The 10,475-nt window shown below is 53.3% G+C and overlaps 1 pseudogene; it reads left to right on the forward strand.

Annotated features, from left to right (window-relative positions):
• The first annotated feature begins 9,029 nt into the window (after positions 1 to 9,029).
• Positions 9,030 to 10,475, forward strand: LOC137757016 (melanoma-associated antigen B4-like; annotated as a pseudogene).

Raw genomic sequence — 10,475 nt, forward strand, 5'->3', positions numbered from 1 at the left:
ATCCTGCTCCTCAGAAGACCCCAACAGCTTTGGACAGATCTGGTTCATCCTGACTTCCAATTCCGAATTTCCAAGAAGGTAATGCCTTTGTTCTGAGGAGCACAGCTTCAGGGGAGTGGAGGGCGGAGTCCTGGGTCTGGTCAGGCATCACGATGAGGACCCTGAATGAGGAGCAAGGGGACCACTCACTCCAGAACAGAGGAGAATGCAGAGTCCCACCACCCCTGATGTCAGCCCCAGGCGGCCCAGGACAAAGCTTTCTGGCTGACGTGCCCCCTCTTTCCACTGGGAGTGGTCTCAGGGAGGCGAGGGCCTTGGTCTATTGGGAACAGCCTCACTCAGTAGAGACTGGAAATCTAGTGACTCTAAATGAGGATAAAGGGACTCCACCTAGAACAGAGCCCTGCCACTGGATACTTCCCCTCGGCAAATCCAGGAATGTTGGCATGATGCGCCCCACACGTGTCCTTTTAGAGCATCTCCGGTAGATGAGGCACTTGGTCTCAGGGGCCAGCCTCACGTTAGCACAGGGAGGAGTTCCAGGTCCTGCCAAGAGTCAAGCAGAGGACCGTGAGGACTGAGGGAACCACCCAAATCATAAAAGTGGGGACGCCACAGAATCCCTCCCTTACTGTCGGCCGTGAGTGACCACAGGCAGTCATGCCCACGTGAGGCAACCCTCACATCCTCCTAGGTGGTCTCAGGGAATTAAAGGCTGCAGTATGAGAGGACAGGCCTCTCTAGGTCACGGGAAGGGTCAGTGTAAGGACTCTGAGTGAGGACCAAGGGGAACGCCCAACCGAAAAGACAGAGGAACACAGAGCCCCACCACCCTTTCGGCCCTGGGAAGCCCCAGGCAGGGGTAGTTCGATGTGTCACCCACTTGCTTCCAGCTCTGGAGGACTCAGGTCAGTAGAGGGAAGAGTCCCAGATCCTGACACAGTGAGGACTATTGAGGTCACAAACCCCAGAAGAGTGGAGCCCGGAGAATCTTGCCCTCTGCTGTTAGTCCTCAGAAGCCCCTGAGAGAGAGCTGTGGCTGCACGTGGCCTACTGTGACTTCTACTTCTGGGGACTCAGGGTGGTGAGGACTTTGCTCTGAGGCTGGCTGGCTCAGCATAGGGGAAATTTCCAGGTTGTGCTAGGAGTTGGGGTGAGGACCTAAGGCTGGAGTGGGGCAGGAAAACCGTACCAATGGGGGCAGCGCATCATCTCTCCCCTGCCGTCAGTCCTGGGAGACGCCTGGATAGATGTCAGGCCGAGCAGAGGCAACCCTTAACTCCTCCCAGGGTGACAGAGAAGTGAGGACAGTTACTAGGTGAAGAGAGCGAGAAATTATAGGTCTTGCCAGGAGTCAAACGGAGGAGCCTGAGTGAGGACTGGTGCGGCCAACCATAATAAGGCCTGGATTTGCCTGCCACAGCTTTCTGCCTTCAGAGGCCACAGGTAGATGTGGGAAATCAGGCTACCCTCACTTCCTTCTGCTGGGTCTCAGAGAGCTGTGGGCCTTTCTACGAGCACATGTCCTCAGGTAAAGAGAGAGGAGCCACAGGCCTTCCCAGGAGTCAAACTGAGAACGCTGAGTGACGACTAAGGGGAACATGCCCCACCCCCTGAGCTGTGGGGACGACAAAGAGTCTAGCCTTGCCCCTGCTTTCAGCACTTGAAGGCTCAGGACAGGGCAGTCGGGCCGAGGCTCCTTTACATCAGGTCTAAGGGAGGTGAGATCCTTAGCCTGAAGGTAAAGCCATTAGAGGGCAGAAGGGTGGGTCCCAGGCCCTACGTGAAGCCAACTGAGAGCACTGAATAGGGACTGAGGACCCAGTGATCCCAGGATAGAAAGGACTCCACAGAGCTGTCAGCACTGTGTTCCCCCTGTCAGGGCGGTGAGCTGGGGCACCCCTCACTTCCTCCTCATGGGTCCCCGGGACCACTGAGGTGTCAACTGCAGAGCAACAGAGAGGAGGAAGCCCAGGCCCTGGCTGCCGTCCACCTAAAGACCCTGAAGATGAACTGAGCAGACTCCCCGCCCTAGAACGCGGAAGGTCCCACTGGCAGCCCCCTTCTGTCACCCCAGGGACACTCAGGTAGGCTGGCAGCCTGTAGCCCAAGGCTCACTCTACCGTCCTCCACAGGGGTCTCAGGGGACAGGCGGAGCAGGAGGACGGGAGCCCTGTGGGTCCTCGAGCAGTGCCCTCAAGGACCCTGCAGAGGCGGCCTTGGTTAAAGCCAGGGAGGAATCTCCCCGCTGAAGGTGCTCACAGCACCTCCTTGTCCCTCCCCCCAGGTGCCCTCATTGCCTGCCTTCCTGCCCACGCTCCCGCCTGCTGGCCCTGACCTGTGTCATCGTGCCTCGGGGCCAGAAGCGGAAGCGCCGTGCCCGCGAGAGACGCCACCAGGCCCGGGGGGAGACTCATAGAGTCTCAAGGGTGCCCAAGCCACTGAGGCGGAGGCGGCGGCGGCGGCGGCGGCGGCGGCGGCAGCAGAGAGAGAAGAGTCGCCCTCCTCCCCCCGCTTCTGTTTCTCGGGGTACTCCCCCGAGCTCCCGTGCTGCTGGCGCTCGCCCGGGAGCCTCAGGGGGTCCCAGCCACTAGCTGTCGTGATGCAGGGGTTTCCTGCCCAGGATATGAAGAGGGTGCCCGGGCGAGCCAAGATGAGGATAGCGAGTCACAGATGAGCGGGCCTGCCCCATCCTGGACGGTTCGTCTTTCCCTCCCCTACCTGGACACCGGTGGTTGGAGCATGCCCAGAGATCCTCCCTCTCGTGGTCAAGGACCACTGCTAGGTTTCCAGCCATACCAGGACCAAGCAAGACAAAACCGCCGGCACAGGTTGACGCAGGCGCACCAAGACCTAAAAGGTGACTCACGGTAACCCAGGGTTCATTATGCCTCATTTGTACTAACTTAGCATTGCGGCTTTTGCTTCCCCGCCCCACCCGATGGGTTCTGCTTGGGTGCTTATGGGTAAGTGCCTGCATACTAGCAGGAAAGTTACATAACCTAAAGCTGTCAATCGATTTCTCAGTCAAATAACGCAGGACACAGGGAGGGACCACCACTCTACAAAACACGGCCCTACCCCATTGCGGGGCTGCTTCTGGTTTCCAGACAGCCCGCTCTCCTGCTTTCTCGGGAGTGTACTTTTTGCTCTGCTTAACTGAACTCTTGCTACTTAAAACTGCTCTACGCCTCTCGACTGAATTCTTCCTCTTTGGGAGGGCAAGAACCACGGAAATCGCCATTCTGCTGGTGACAGTATGGATCACACAATTCATTACTTTTGTCAGGTACAAGCTAAAGTTTTGATATTTTATAAAACAAATTTAGAAACCTTCCATTTTTTTTATGACCTCGAACAAGAAAACACAGCAATGGAAGAGGGATTTCCATGGAACTGTGAATAGACTCGGCAGTTAAATAATGTGGGTCCGGTAAAAAAGAAAAGAAAAAGAGTAAATGGTGGTACATTTTTGGTTTGGTTTATTCTTTTAGTGCTTCTTTTTGTAAAACTGAAAGATGTTTTCTTAGATTATTCAAGATTGTGAGAGAAATTAAACAATAATAAAGTAGACCTCCTTATCGTTGCCACTCTTATTCCCAACCATTAATTGAGCATCTACTCTTTGGAAGGCTCCATGGCAGAACTGGGGATGGTAAGAAAAAGAAGACTGAGCCACTGTCCATAGAACTTTAGAGCCTAGGAGCTGCCGCCATATCAAGAAGATGGTGAGACACACTCTAAGAGCTAAATAAATGACAAGTTAAAACAAGGGGTGAGAAAGAGAGGAGGTTCCAGATGAGAGCAGTCAAGTGTAAATGCTGTTTTTGCTCACAGATGACCTAACTGTCTATGTAGGAAATCTCAAGTAATCAACAACAAGAAAACTCCTGGTATTAATCAGCCAAGGTTAATACTCAACAGTCAATTGTTGTCCGAAAAACAAATGGAATTTGCAATTGAAAAACCTAATGCCATTTACATTAGCACCAAAAAAAGATTGATTATAAATAATTCTTAAAAATATACGTATAAGATTTATATGAGAAATACAAACGTCACTGAAAAAAATTAAAGGAGATCTAAATAAATAGAGAAACACTCCATGTTCACGGATAGGAGGATGCAAGATTGTTGAGATGTCAGTTACTCCCAACTTGATTTATACACTCAATACAATTCTGCTCAAAACTCCAGCAAGTTATTCTGTAGATAGCAACAAACAATCTAAAGTGTATATAAAAAATGAAAAGATCCATAATAACCAACTCAAATCAATACCGAAGAAGATCAAAGTCAGAGAACTGATATTACTGGATTTCAAAACGGACTTTAAAGCTACGATAATCAAGACCACATACTATTAGCAAAAGAAGAGACAAATAGACCAAGGCACAGAATAGAAAACCTAGAAATAGACCCCTCACACAGTCAACTGATCTTTAACAAAGGAGCAAAGGCAACTCAATAGAGAAAGGAGTCTTTTAACTCACAGTGCTGGGACAACTAGACGTGCGCATACAACAAAAAAGAATGTTGATACAGACTTTACATGTTTCAAAATAATTAACTCAAAATGGATCACAGACCTAAATGGAAAACTCAAAATTTAAAAAAAGCCCGGGCCTTCCCTCATGGTCCAGTGGTTAAGACTGCACTTCCACGGCAGGGGGCATGGGTTTGATCCTTGGTCAGGGAACTAAGATCCTGCCTGCCATGCGGAGTGGGAAAACAAAACCAAACCAAACCAAAACCAAACCAAACCAAACCAAACCAGAAGGAAATATAGGAGAAAATCTTGGGTTTGGCAACGAGATTTTAGACGCAACACCAAAAGCACAATCCATGAGAGAGAAAAATGATAAGCTGAACTTCATTAAAATTAAAAACTTCTACTCTGTCAAAGGTACTATTAAGAGAATGAAAAGACAAGCCGCAGACTGGGAAAAAATAATTGTAAGACACATATCTGATAATAAACATGAATCAAAAATATACAATGAACTCTTAAAAAACTCAACGATAAGAAAACAAAAACGTCAATTTAACAGCGGTGAAAAGAGCTGAACAGACGCCTCACCAAAAATACACACAGATGGCAAATAGCATACGAAAAGACGATCAACATCACAGGTCTTCAGGGAGTTTGGGATTTAAACAACAATGAGATACCTATTAATATGGCTAAAACAAAAACAAACACCTGGCAATACCAAATGCTGGCAAGGATGGGGACCAATAGGAACTCTCATTCAGTGCTAAAGGGAATGCAAAGTGATAGAGACACACTGTCTGGAAACTGGCTGGAAGTTTCTTTTAAGCTAAACATAATCTTATCATATGATCTAGCAATTAAACGCCTAGGTATTTACTCAAAAGAGTTGAAAACTTATGTCCATCCGGAAGCCTTCAAACCAACGTTAAGAGTACACAAATTCATAGTTGCCAAAAACTGAAATCAACCAAGATGACCTTCAGCAGATGAAGGGGTAAACAAACTGTGGTAGTCCACATGATGGAATGCTATTCAGCCGTGAAGAGAAATGACATTTCAAACCACAAACAGATATAGAGAAACTTAAATGTATACTGATTAGCAAAAGGAGCTAGTTTAAAAAGCCTACATATTGAGGTATTTGTAGTGAGGTGGATGGACCTAGAGTCTGTCATACAGAGCGAAGTAAGTCAGAAAGAGAAAAACAAATACCGTATGCTAACACATACATATGGAGTCTAAGAAAAAAGAAATATGGTCATGAAGAACCTAGGGGCAAGATGGGAATAAAGATGCAGACCTACTAGAGCATGGACCTGAGGATACGGGGAAGGGGAAGGGGAAGCTGGGACAAAGTGAGAGAGTGGCATGGACATATATACACTACCAAATGTCAAACAGAGAGCTAGCGGGAAGCAGTCGCTTAGCACAGGGAGATCAGCTCGGTGCTTTGTGACCACCTAGAGGGGTGGGATAGGGAGGGTGGGAGGGAGGGAGATGCAAGAGGGAAGAGATAATGGGGATATATGTGTAACTGATTGACTTTGTTATAAAGCAGAAACTAACACACCATTGTGAAGCAATTCTACTCCAATAAAGATGTTAAAAAAAATCAAAAAAAAGGAAAAAAAAAAAAAAAAAAAAAAAGAAAATACACCATAGACTAAAGCAATAATATAAAAAACATACCTAGAAAGAAACCATACAAAAATGTATATAATCTACATGGAGGCAATAAGAAGAATTTCCTGACTGACTTAGGAAAAAGAAGTCTCAACCAGAATAGTATGTTATGTGTATTCGTGAGGCACAGATATTGTAAGAATATCGATTTTCCTTAATTCGTTTACAGATTTAGTACCTTATCCATAGCAGCTGATGACAATCAAACATGGGCTACTGTTTCCTGTACCCAAAATCAACCATGGAAAAATTACAGAAGGAATAAAGAGAAAACATTAACAAAAGCAACAACACAAAGCTAAATAATCCCTGAGGGACAGTAAGTCTCCACTGAACTAGAACCTGAGTGTGGGCAGGTAGGGGGATGCCCTGAATTCGAGACAGGCCTGTAGCCTGCAAGAGAGGCAGATGACAGGACTGATTAGAGAAAAGCCTTTAAACTTGAGCCCTTGATTCTTCCACTGTGCTCTGGGACCATGAATCTCTACTGCTTCACTGAAGGAACCTGAGGCAGCCTTGCAGAGCCCGCATGCCAGGAGCATGGGACACCAAAGATTGGGCTGGATGTGGCAGTATGGTCCACAGGCTGTGAGATAACCATCTGAAACTTTGTTAGTGGATGACAACTGGCCTTTTTAAATGATCATCTTAATGGACTATCACACACGGACTCAAAGAGAATAGCAAGTAACACAGCAGTTGTACAAAAGGACAGAAATTCATTTCTGAACTTTTGGGCAATGCCCCTGATGTCAACAAAGAGAGACCACAGTGAGAACTGTCAGGCTAAGGAGCCCCTTCACTAACTCCTCCGGGATTCTGTGGGGCATGGTTGGGGACAGGGATGGAGTCATACCAGAGAAGGATGGAATGGAATCGCAGGCCCTGCCAGCAGTCAGTGTGAGGACCTTGAGTGAGACCTGACGGGCTCCAAACCACAGAAGAGAGTCTCGCCTCCTTTCCCCTCAGCTCATCTTACCTGCACCAGCCATCTCTGGGAGGCTCCAGGCAGAAGTGTCCAGATGAGATGTGCCTGCACTTCACACCAGCAGTCTCAGGGAGCTGATGTCTCTGATGCGAGGCCTTGGCCTCAGGTCAGCAGACGGGAGGTAGCCCAGCACCTACAGGGAGTCAAGAGAAGACACTGAGAGGGGATTGAGAGCAGCATCCACCATAGAACAGGGGGCCCCAAAGAGGCCTCACTGTCAGTCTCGGGGGACCCAGGCATGGCTGTGAGGCTCAGGCCCCCAGATACTTCCGGCCGGGGGCGCCGACAGAAATGAGAGCCAAGGTGGGACGCCTGCTGACTCAGCTCAGCGGAGGGAAAAGTCCCAGGACCTGCCAAGAGTCAATGAAAGGCCCACGTGCCAGTCCTGCGGGAAGCTCCGCCTGCACCACCCCACACCTCCCCTCCCCGTCCCGCCCCGCCCCGGCCCGGCCCCGCCCCACCCCCGCCCCGCCCCGCCCCGCCCCTACTGTCCTCCTGGAGCCCAGATGCGCACGACCGGAAGTGACGTCCTCCTAACCACGCTGTGGGGGCGAGGCCATTTTTGAGAGTTGCCGTCCTGCGAGGGTGAGTCGCGGGAGGAGTCCCACGTCTCGTCAGGTGTCAAGGTGTGAGGTGACCCCAGTTAGAAGTGCGGGGACACGCCCCCGACACCCCCAATCCCCTTTCCCTCCGCAAACAGGTGGCCCCGCAGGCCCCGCTCACCCCGCCCACCCCGCCCCTGCTCTCGGCCCGAGAGGCTCGGGCCTGGCTGTTAGGCCCCAAGTCCACCCGCTTCCCCCGCGGGGCCTCGGGCAAGGAAGGCCTCGCTCTGAGGTTGGTGGACCCTGGCTCAGCTCAGTAGAGGGAGCGCCCCAGGCCCTGTGCAGTGAAGGACGGGACCCTCGTGGGGTCCGAGGGGCTCCACGCCCCAGAATGGCGGCCACGCAGACCCCGCCCCTGACGTCAGCCTGGGAGCCTCCGGGCAGGTCTAAAGACGGAGGGGCTCCCTCAGTGCGAACGCGGGCGGGCGGGCGGACGGACGCGGGAGACTCAGGGAGGAGGGGGCCTTGTTCTGAGGGGCTGGCCGCAGGTCAGCAGAGGGAGGATTTCCAGGGCACGGGAGGAGTCAGGGTGAGGACCGTCCTCCCCGTCGCAAGGGCACCTCAGAACCCCTCCCCTGTTGTCAGCCGCTTCCTTCCGGCCACACACGGAGAAGGGAGGGCTGCTGTCTGAGAGGGGAGGTGCAGGCCAGCAGAAGGCGCGTCCCTGAGCACTCCCCAAGAGTCAGCCCAAGCCCTTGAGTGAGGACCAGTGGGGCCGCCAACCACAGGGCCTCGACCTGTCTGCCGCACGCCGCAGGCTTGGTAAAACTCTGCCACGTGCGGCCGCGTGGTCACCCTCACTGCCTCCTAATGAGACTCAAGGAGGTGCCGGCACTGGTGCGAGCAGATGGCCCTCGGGGCAAGAGGGGAGCTCCAGGCTGCACCGGCCGCCCAGGGAGGACCCCGAGTGAGGACTAAGGGAGCCACCCACCCCGAAGAGAAGGGACGAGAGAGAATATGGCCTGTCCCCTCCTGCCAACCCGTAAACTCCCAAGGAAGGACTGTCAGGCTGAGACTGCCCGTACTTTTCCTCTGCCAGGTCCAAGGGAGGTTAGAGCTTTGTTCTGAAGGGGCCATCACCAGGCAGCAGAAGGGAGGGTCCCAGGATCCTTCGGTGGTGGGCTGAACGCTCCCTCCTTTCCTCCTCCTGGGTGTCATGGAAGATGGTGGTGTCAACTTCAGAGCAGCAGACGGGATGGGGTGGGGGTGGGGGTGGGGGGGGGTGGGGGAGTCTTGCCAGCAACTGTCATCCTGACTCTGAATGGGAACCGCGAGGACCTACCTCCCCTGCCAGCCCCCACTGTCACCCCCGTGCCGCCCAGGCAGGGCTGGCTGGCTGTGCCCCAAGGCTCACTCTGCCGTCCTCCACAGGGGTCTCAGGGGACAGGCGGAGCAGGAGAACGGGAGCCCTGTGGGTCCTCGAGCAGTGCCCTCAAGGACCCTGCAGAGGCGGCCTTGGTTAAAGCCAGGGAGGAATCTCCCCGCTGAAGGTGCTCACAGCATCTCCTTGTCCGTCCCTCCCCCAGGTGCCCTCATTGCCTGCCTTCCTGCCCACACTCCCGCCTGCTGGCCCTGACCTGTGTCATCATGCCTCGGGGCCAGAAGAGGAAGCACCGTGCCCGCGAGAGACGCCACCAGGCCCGGGGGGAGACTCAGAGTCTCAAGGGTGCCCAGGCCACTGAGGCGGCGGCGGCGGCGGCGGCAGAGAGAGAAGAGTCGCCCCCCTCCCCCGCTTCTGTTTCTCGGGGTACTCCCCCGAGCTCCCGTGCTGCTGGCGCTCGCCGGGAGCCTCAGGGAGCCCCAGCCACTAGCTCTCGTGAGGCAGGGGTTTCCTGCCCAGGATATGAAGAGGGTGCCCGGGCGAGCCAAGATGAGGAAAGTGCAAGTACCTCCCAGGCAGCACCTTCCACTCACAGCACTTGGAGAGATCCTCTGTCCATGAAGGCCAGCACGTTGGTGCAGGTCCTGCTGGAGAAGTACAAGCTGAACGAGCCCATCCCGCAGGCAGAAATGCTGAAGGCTGTCAGCAAGAAGTACACGAAGCACTTCCCTGAGATCCTCAGGAGAGCCTCTGAGTGCATGGAGCTGGTCTTTGGCCTCGAGCTGAAGGAAGTCGACCCCAGCCGTCACTCCTACGCCCTCATCAGCAAGCTGGCCCTCCCCAGCGAGGGAAGTCCGAGTGGTGAGTCGGGGCTGCCCACGTCCGGTCTCCTGATGACTCTCCTGGGCGTGATCTTCAAGAAGGGCAACCGTGCCACCGAGGAGGAGATCTGGGAATTCCTCAATGCGTTGGGGTTGTATGCTGGGAGGAGGCACTCGATCTTTGGGGAGCCCAGGAGGCTCATCAGCGAAGAGTTCGTGCAGCAGAAGTACCTGACCTACCGCCAGGTGCCCAACAGCGATCCTCCGCGCTATGAGTTCCTGTGGGGCCCGAGAGCCCTGGCTGAAACCAGCAAGATGAAAGTGCTGGAGTTTGTGGCCAAGATCGCTGATACCGTCCCCAGTGCCTTCCCAGATCTCTATGAGGAGGCTCTGCAAGATGAGGAAGAGAGAGCAGGAGTGAGAGCCGCGGCCAGGGCTGCAGCTGTGGCCGAGGGCAGTGCACTTCCAGGGCCAAGGCCCCGCAGCTCCTCCCACATCTAGGGAGGGAGGCCGCGGGCAGTTTGTTCACTTTGTTTTGGAAGGGAGCAGTCAAGCCCCTAAATAG

This window comes from Eschrichtius robustus, chromosome X, assembly GCF_028021215.1.
Source record: "Eschrichtius robustus isolate mEscRob2 chromosome X, mEscRob2.pri, whole genome shotgun sequence".
Taxonomy (NCBI): Eukaryota; Metazoa; Chordata; class Mammalia; order Artiodactyla; family Eschrichtiidae; genus Eschrichtius; species Eschrichtius robustus.